Source organism: Pongo pygmaeus, chromosome 13, assembly GCF_028885625.2.
Source record: "Pongo pygmaeus isolate AG05252 chromosome 13, NHGRI_mPonPyg2-v2.0_pri, whole genome shotgun sequence".
NCBI lineage: Eukaryota > Metazoa > Chordata > Mammalia > Primates > Hominidae > Pongo > Pongo pygmaeus.
In genome coordinates this window covers 17,548,818-17,558,339 of record NC_072386.2, presented here as the reverse complement: position 1 = coordinate 17,558,339, position 9,522 = coordinate 17,548,818, and the positions used below count along the sequence as shown (strand labels likewise).

The 9,522-nt window shown below is 38.7% G+C and overlaps 1 long non-coding RNA gene across 1 annotated transcript; it reads right to left on the bottom strand.

Moving 5' to 3' along the window:
• Positions 1–206: 206 nt before the first annotated feature.
• On the bottom strand, positions 207–8,999 carry LOC134737963 (uncharacterized). The gene is made up of 3 exons (XR_010123442.1): positions 8,914–8,999; positions 7,332–7,407; positions 207–362 (listed from the first exon to the last, which is right to left on the bottom strand). It is a non-coding gene; the product is annotated as an uncharacterized LOC134737963 (long non-coding RNA).
• Positions 9,000–9,522: the final 523 nt, after the last annotated feature.

The following is a 9,522-nucleotide window of genomic DNA, read 5'->3' as shown; positions in this document are numbered from 1 at the left end:
GAGACTACGTCTCAAAACAAACAAACAAACAAACAACAAAAAAAAAAACAAAAAAACACCACACACACCAAACAACTGTTTATTTTTACGTAATTATCTGAGCGGAAACGGAACTGCATTAGGGGGTGAGTAGCTGGGCTAAATAGGACTAGCCTTTCTCATATTCTTTTTTCAGATGATATACCCTGTTGAGCTGGTGGGTGGGAAGGACCAGCGAAGCGCACAGTTACCGGAGAGGTTATTTGCCCAACGTTGAGAAACGTGTATGTATTAGAAAAAAATCACATCGACTCCCAGGAATCCTGCAACATACTGCAACTGTGATGCTGACCCGAATGAGTGGAGATTTCCTCATGATTTCTCTGTGTGAGATGCAGGTTAAAAAAAAATTGTTACTTAATATATGAATAGGCAGATATTGAATAAGCTATTGCAATGAAAAAAATAAAAGTATGCCCTAGTGAGTAAAAAATGTAAGCTGATGAAATATAATACAATTGATATGAAAACTAAATATCAAGATGGAAGGTTTGCTAGTTCACTGTGGATAATAGATCATGTACATTTTTCTAGTAGAGTAAAATAGAAATACTTGGCTTCCATTCACTAGAAGTCCAACATCATCTCTTTAAATTTAAGTTCGATTAAGCAGTCTATTACTACCAATATTTAAAGTAGTAATTCACAAAATGTATCTGCTTATAAAAGTCCCATGATTATCTACATTTAAGAGTTAACGCTGCATATCACACCCCTTGGAGACTCTACACATTAACATATTTAGTTCTGATAGGACTGTTTACTTGTCTCAATCCTGATTTTCCAAAGTCATTTAATCACAAAATTATGTAGGCAATGTCATATGCTCAGGAAAACAAATGTTCCGTGAACCCCACCCTGCAAAGGGTGATCTAAAAAATGTCAGAGATTCGAAAATGTTTCAGCCGTCTTTAGAACAAAGCAATCATCTCCTGTGGATTGCAATACTTCCTTTACTGAGAATTTGGAAAGTTTTTTGTAGATTTTTAGGTTATAGTTGGAAAGTATGCTGATTTTTTTTTAACATGGAAAGTAAAAGTGGTTTTTGAATCTCTGGATTAATTTATTAACATGTATCACTAACTCAAAAAAAAAAACCTTTTTTTTTTTTTTGAGATGGAGTATCACTCTGTTGCCCAGGCTGCAGTGCAGTGGCACAATCTCAGCTGACTGTAGTCTCCACTTCCCGTGTTCAAGTGATTCTCATGCCTCAGCCTCCCAAATAGCTGGGATGACAGGTGTGCACCACCATGCCTGGCTAATTTTGTATTTTTAGTAAAGATGTTTTGCCATGTTGGCCAAGCTAGTCTCGAACTTCTCACCTCAAGTGGTCTGCCCACTTGGGCCTCCCAAACTGCTGGGATTATAGGCTTGAGCCACTGCACCGGCCCTCAAAAAAGGTTTCATAAAGCCCTAGTGCTTCATCTACTAGCCTAAGTATCTCCAAATCCATTTGACCATGCAGCGTACATTTATTTTTAAACTCTTAAAGGTCAATCTGGGTGTATATATCATTGATTTGGCTACAGAATGTCAGTTATATTTTATGTCTTTGGTTAAAAAATGAGGATACAAAATTTTATTCTCAAAACACGTTTATGTAATGTTGATTAATAAAAATAATTCACCTACTCATGTTTGATAATTAAATAATTAGTTTTATCTTTCCCATCACAGTAGGTGACACATAGAATATTTAGGTTTTGATTTTGTCAAGATGAAAATGAATAGCAAACCTGTTTGGAATTCTGAATTCAATCTCAATAAGGAATAGAAAAAAAAAGCAGACTTCATTTTAATTTGATTTGTATTATTCACACAGGAATATACCTGGGGCAGATAAATCTTCTAGAAAATCAGATGTCCTTTCATATGAGAATAGAGTTCAATGATATACTTTTCATCATACACATCACATGACAATGTCATCTTTAAATATAGTAAAGGGGGCCAGGTCTGGTGGCTCATGTCTGTAATCCCAGCACTTTGGGAGGCCGAAGCAGGTGGATCACCTGAGGTCAAGAGTTCGATACCAGCCTGGCCAACATGACGAAACCCCATCTCTACTAAAAATACAAAATTAGTTGGAGTGGTGGCATGTGCCTGTAATCTCAGCTACTCGGAGGCTGAGGCAGGAGAATCGCTTGAACCCGGAAGGTGGAGTTTGCAGTGAGCCAAGATCACACCACTGCACTCTAGCCTGGGTGACCGTGCAAGATTCATTTTCAAAATAAATAAATAAATAAGAAAATATACGTATATATATAGTAAAGGGAACAATTACATTCTACAATATTGTAGTAGAAGTAAATATGATTTAATTCACTGGAAACAGCTCTGCTCTATAGAAAATTCACAAAGATTAAAAATAAATACACTCTACATTAAACCTTTGAGCACTGGAAGCTCACCTACTTATTCATAGGCTCACATACTGTAAGGGGGTAAATCCTAAAACCCAGATAAGTCAAATGAAAACTTCATTATGCCCTCCCTTTATCTATTATATTATGTGCAGTTTTGTGAGTTTTCAACATAGATGATTAGCTTCTGAGGAATTTTAAAAGCATTTACCATAGATCAATGATAATATGTTCTAAAAATGAGTCATCAGTTAAAGCTACAGTAACATGAATATAGTATTAATAGTTACAGTCAATGAAAAAATGATGACTTTATTTTTGTCTTTAAGGGTATAAAAAGCGTATTCAAAGTTACTAAGGGTACTCAGAGTTAATTTTTCACATCAAAGGGAAAGGGCTAAGGAAGGAATTGTTTTAGCCTTTCATTCAACATTGTAACTGCAAACAAAAAATTACTTTGAAATAAACATACAGCTGTACCCCTTGCTAATTAAGAAAGAACTTCTTGGTCATAATTATATAACGGCCAATTTTTACTTCTAATTCTGGCTTGGATTTCCCTAGTTTATTTAGTAGCCATTGAGTTATTATGATCATCCAGTTGTTAGCCTTTAGACATAATATTTGTATTAGCTGTTGATTAATTTTTTTTCCAAAATTTACATAACTCTGGCTGTCCTATCAATTTCGCATAGAGTTATCATTCCACTTGAATCTGTGAAAAGTGTCTGATTAAAAATCATATGGATAATTACCATCAACGCTCAATTCTCAGCAGCTGTTGAGGAGGAGCTTCAATTAGATACACATTATCCCAAAGTGAGCTCATCGTGATGGAAGGGACATTAGAAATAAGAGGAGAGTAGTTAAATCAGTAAAAGATTGACTCCATTACACTGCCATCTGTTAATCCACGACCTTGCTTCCATTATTCTGTGCCCATTTATTGATTTAATGACATTAATATTGTTTGGCAACTGCCTAGTGTCTGCAATAAGTGTTAATCTTTTTGCTCAACAGTTGTTGCATTGACCATGAAAATATATTTGAGCATCAATCATTTTCACTGTACATCTGGTTGGAAAATATTGGACACTATACGAAGTCCTTTAAAAGGAAAATACAGATAACTTGTATTTTTAGTAAACTCTACCAGTGAAGCTGTGCTGATGACATACTCCCCATGACATGTCTGAGAACACAGTTCCTGTAGGAGAGTTGAGCTACCAAAGTGTAAGCATCAGTAAGAACAGCACTCCAGGTTATCGCAAGCACATATATATATATATATATATACACACATATATATATATACACACATATATATACACATATATATATACACACATATATATATACACATATATATACACACATATATATATATTTTTTTTTTTTTTTTTTGAGACGGAGTCTCGCCCTGTCCCCCAGGCTGGAGTGCAGTGGTGCAATCTTGGCTCACTGCAAGCTCCGCCTCCCGAGTTCATGCCATTCTCCTGCCTCAGCCTCCCAAGTAGCTGGGACTACAGGCGCCCGCCACTATGCTCAGCTAATTTTTTGTATTTTTAGTAGAGACGGGGTTTCACCATGTTAGCCAGGATGGTCTCAATCTCCAGACCTTGTGATCCGCCGGCCTCAGCCTCCCAAAGTGCTGGGATTACAGGCGTGAGCCACTGTGCCCAGTCTGCAAGCGCCTATTTTGAAGGGATGTGCTACCTAAATATTTGTAGCTAACATCACACTGTTAGAAATGATGCACTGAACAGCAGTTATTATTTTACCAAAAAAAGTTTCTATGGCGGAATCTCTTAACAAGCTTATGACAGGAGAAAAAAAAAAAAAGAAAACCAGACAAGGTTTTAAATTATTTTTACAGATCAGGTAACACAAAGGAGTCTTTAGTTCCTCAATTTTCTTAAGCACCACCTTGATTGCTAAATAATTATATAGCAAGTCTGAAGATCTCGTATAACATACTACATGAGTGTTTAATGCGAATCACATAGTCTTATCTCCTGTGTTAGGTCCCATGACATCTTGCTTGAGTATCTCAGTATTTAATTTATTGTTCCAACCACATAATTCCCCAGTATATTTAAACATGCTCAGGTCTCTCCCAACTTACACACCCACTTGCATGATACCACATTACCCTAGAGCTGACCCTATTGCTCTATTTCCATTCATTAATTTATCCACTTATTCATCAAATATTTAATGTGCATCAACTGTCTGTCAGCAATGTCAAAGTTCTGTTGATATAATGTACAAGACAAAACACATCTTTACTCTGCCATTTCGATCTTATATTTTCATGGTGGAAGATGAAAATAAAGTAGATAAATAAAAAATACCCAAACATACACAGAAATAATATAATTGCAGAAAGTGATCATTGCTATTATAAAAATAAAACACGATAATGGGAAGAATTAGAATGGCTCCTCAACGTTCGCTCCATCCCTACTGCCGCCATCCTAGAACAAGATGGCATCACTTTGCTTCTTAACCAGATGGCCAGTGACATCTGACTAGTTCCTTCACATTGCCTGACTCTCCTGATTATTTTCCAACACTGTAGAAACTTTTAAAAAAGGAAACCTCAGCCAGGCACGGTGACTCACACCTGTAATCCCAGCATTTTGGGTGGCGGAGTGGGGCAGATCACTTGAGGTCAGGAGTTTGAGACCAGCCTGGCCAACATGGTGAAACCCCATCTCTACTAAAAATACAAAAATTAGCTGGGCATGGTAGCTGGCGGCTGTAATCCCAGCTACTCGGGAGGCTGAAGCACAAAAATCTCTTGAACCCAGGAGGTGGAGGTTGCAGTGAGCTGAGATCATGCCACTGCACTCCAGCCTGGGTGATAGAGCAAGACTCAGTCTCAAAAAAAAAAAAAAAAAAACTCACACATACTAGAAGTCGAAATTTTTAGCCAGAGGTGACAATGAAACTTTGGCTTACCTGAGAGATTTCACTTTTCAAGAGAGTATTAGACTTGCACAGGGCATGTTATTGGCTATATAATTCAATTCTATCCAGCTTTCAAGGGAAAAGAAGGAAACCCCACTTAACGTAATCATAATATAAACATTATTATATATGCTTTTATTACTATTATAATTATATATTACATTATTTAAATCATAAACATTATGTCAATTTTTGCTTTTCATGTGGACAATAGTAACAATGGATAAATCAAATGCATATTGCATCATTACAAGAGTGCTAGCCTTGTATGAACAAAGTTTTAGTTACAAGTCATCATACTGTTTTTGAGTCATAAAAGAACTACAACGGTCTTCCTGGTTCTATCACAATGCTTATCCCAGGTTCCAAAACGTTAGTAAAAGTCTTATTATCTAATCACTGAGCTTCACATGCCCTGCAGGTATGGGCGCTACATCTTATACAATAATTCAATTTTGTTGTTGGATAATTCAGGACCTCTCCCTTGTCAAAGCTAATTTCTAAAGCTAAAGATTCACACACAGTGGGATATACTGTGGACATTCCAAACACATTAGGGTTAAAGCATATGTCTTGGTGTCAGACACTGATAAAGCTTTCTTGGATTCAATATAAAACTTATGGGAAAAAAACTAGTGTGTCAATATAAATTATAATTTATATCAAGATTGAGAAATGAACTTCAAGTTTCCACTATTAGCGATGTATATATAAAGGATTAAAATACTCCCTCATGTGAGTAATGGTGTTACAGACACGTTCCCATTGGCATCTGATCACAGTCAATCAGTAAATTAAGAGCTCTGAAACCAAATTTTACTTATTATGACTAAATCCTTGACTTTTTCTAATAAAGTTATATTGTTTCTTAAAGTATTGTAGGTTTATTGGTTGATTTCCATCATTATCAATTGAATTTCATTATTTATTTATTTATTTATTATTATTTTTGGAGACAGTCTTGCTCTGTCACTCAGACTGGAGTGCAGTGGTGTGATCTCAGCTCACTGCAACATCTGCCTCCCGGGTTCAAGCGATTTTCCCACTTCAGCCTCTCAACTAGTTGGGATTACAGGTGAGTGCAACCACGCCCAGCTAATTTTTGTATTTTTAGTAGAGATAGAGTTTCACCATGTTGGCCAGGCTGGTCTCGAACTCCTGACCTCAAGTGATCCACCTGCCTTGGCCTCCTAAAATGCTGGGATTACAGGCATGAGCCACCATGCCTGGCTCATTGTAATTTTAAAAGCATTAGTTTCATTCATTAAATATAAGTTGGCTTGCATCAAATGGAGGCTGAATTGGCCATTGTTCAGGGTTTGGCTTTGTTGGGTCTAGACAGACATGATGAAATTCCCTGAAGAAGTAAAAGCTTTTTGTGAGTTCTGTGGTACTTCCATCAGCAGCGTATTGTTACCACTGAAAAGTGAGATCAAGTAATATCAGTTCTAAAGTGTATGCTGGGAACTTTTATCAGAGACATTTCTGTGCAATTGTAGAAGTGAAAATAGAGCAGGATGGACTGAAAGATAAGTGGGAAGTAAATAAGGAGAGGATAAGCTAAAATATTGAAATCGGTGAAGTAGGGTGAAGGGGGTTTATTTGATTGGAGATGTGTGAGTCTTAAGTTTAAACACTAATGGGAAATGGCCAGTAGAAAGAGAAAAGCTGATGGAATCAAATAATTTATAGGCGGTTTGAGCATCAATCATTTTCACTGTACATCTAAGTACTGTACATTCAGAGAACAAGGAAACATTTTATTTTCCAACTGGATTAAAAAGGAAGGCGATTAAGAATGGCTGGTATGCAGGCATGAATTCAGGAGCAGGGTGTGTCTCAATCTGGAGGTAATCATCTTGGAGGAGCTTTGAAAGTGAAATGCCTTTGTAGAATATGCGATTGTAAAATAAGACTTACCTTTGTAAACCAACTACATTATTTCCAGATCCATACCTTAAAATGTTGGGACGTGGGGGTCAAAGCAAAGCTCTCTGAAGATGTCTCTGGATGTTCCCGTCAGGAGTGAACTCTGTGAATGAAACAATTTCAGAAAATAGAGGTCATTCAGTCTTTGGCCATTGCTGTACAATTGTGAATAAGTTACACTGCTTCATTATTAAGTCAACAATGCTATCATGAGGGCAGAAATGGAATTTCAAAATAGATCAGTTTATGAATTTGCTTTACTTCATTTCTTCCTTTATTAAATTTTTCTTCTTACAAACATGATTATATTTTCTTAAAGTTCATCTGCTGCTGCAGTTTCTATTTGAAGAGCATAATCAGTTTCCCAGCAACCAAAAATAGAAATGGTGCTGTCTCAAGAATGAGGACTTAAAGGCTAATAATAGATTCCAGTGATTGTGACTTAGAAGCTCTGATTAAAGCATAATTTTCTCTGCCTCATAAGAACAGGAGCCCAACATAACTGTATTAGAATATGTTCAGCAACTTTATTTTTGCAAAGGGTTTGCCAACACTTGGATTTCTCAAAGTAGCTTTACAAGGTGACACTTCATTCATTGCTACCCACAGTTAACCATTTTAAAATTCAGACAGTGGAATTTGCCCAAGAACATACAATACAGCATGCTTAGAATTGAAACTTGCCTGCCATTCTTTCCTTCGTTTTAAGGCAGTGTTTTTCAAACCTAATGATCACTAAAATTGCCTGAGAATGTTGTTAAATGCAGATTCTAGCAAGATCCCAGGTGATGACAACGCTTCAAATAGCAAGTTTCTAAGACATTTTGGGTTGCAGTTACAACTATACTTGCAAACAGAACCGCCTCCTGAGTTCAAGCGATTCCCCTGCCTCAGCCTCCCAAGTAGCCGGGATTACAGGCACCTGCTACCACGCCTGGCTAATTTTTGTATTTTTAGTACCATGTTGGCCAAGCTGGTCTCAAACTCCTGATCTCAGGTGATCTGCCTGCCTTGGCCTCCCAGAGTGCTGGGATTACAGGCGTGAGCCACCGCACCCGGCCTTGCTAATTTATTTTTAGTCTATCATATTTGTCAAATAAATAACAAACGAATTAAGGTAGGAGTTATTTAAAAATTATTGGCCTGGGGCCAGGCAAGGTGGCTCACGCCTGTAATCCCAGCACTTTGGGAGGCCGAGGCAGGCAGGTCACCTGAGGTCAAGAGTTCGAGACCAGCCTGGCCAACATGGTGAACCCTCATCTCTACTAAAAAAGAAAAAAAAAAAATTAATTGGGCTTGGTGGAACGCACCTATAGTCCCAGCTACCTGGGGAGGCTGAGGCAAGAGAATCACTTGAACCCAGGAGGCAGAGGTTGCAGTGAGCCAAGATCATGCCCCTGCACTCCTGCCTGGGCTCCATCTAAAAATAAATAAATAAATAAATAAAATAGGCAGACAAAGAAAAAAATCATAATAATATAAAGAAAAAATAAAAATAAATTCTCCTGGCAATAGAGTCTTGCATGTTTTTCAGGTTTCCTTGAAGCTGAGATGTGCTCCTGACCTCAAAGGACCAGTCCCTTGGGCCAGAGTATTGAGAACCATTTACCTGGGCTTGGAGCTGTGGAGAGATTTCCTGACTGTACAAGTTCCCATCAGGCTAGGCCAGCCACCGAACACGGCCTTCAGGGCAGGACAGCAGAACTAGGGCCCTGCCTGGGGTACCTGGTGCTGGTCCAAGTTTTAGAGCCAGAGCATCCGCCAAAGTTTGGGGCCATCCTGGCGCAGGAGGGGCGCAGGGCGGTGGAGTCCTAGTCCTCAGGCTGATGGGCTCCAAAGCCTCTACAGGAAAGAGAAGGGGAGAGAGGAGAAGGAGTCTACGGGAAGGCTGCTGGGAGAGGCTGGCCTGCAGGGGTGCGGTGGAGCCTAAGAGCAGGTGACCTGGGAAAACCTGGGGTGGGGGAGTATGCCGAGGGGCAGGAGTGGGGGTGAGGGTGGGCAGTGATTCACAGATCTCTCTACTGCCACCAGGGGAGGGCAAGCTATTGATCTGGAGTCAAGCTGGGAAGAAATCACCCTTCCTGCCCCTCTAGACCAATAAAAGGTAAACTGAGTCCCAGAGCAGGGAAGCATTGCTAACACTCAAGGTCAAGCAGCAAAGTGGTGTGACCTGAAAGGGAAGTCATGAGAGAGAAAAGGCTGAGGGCGGCACAAGGGA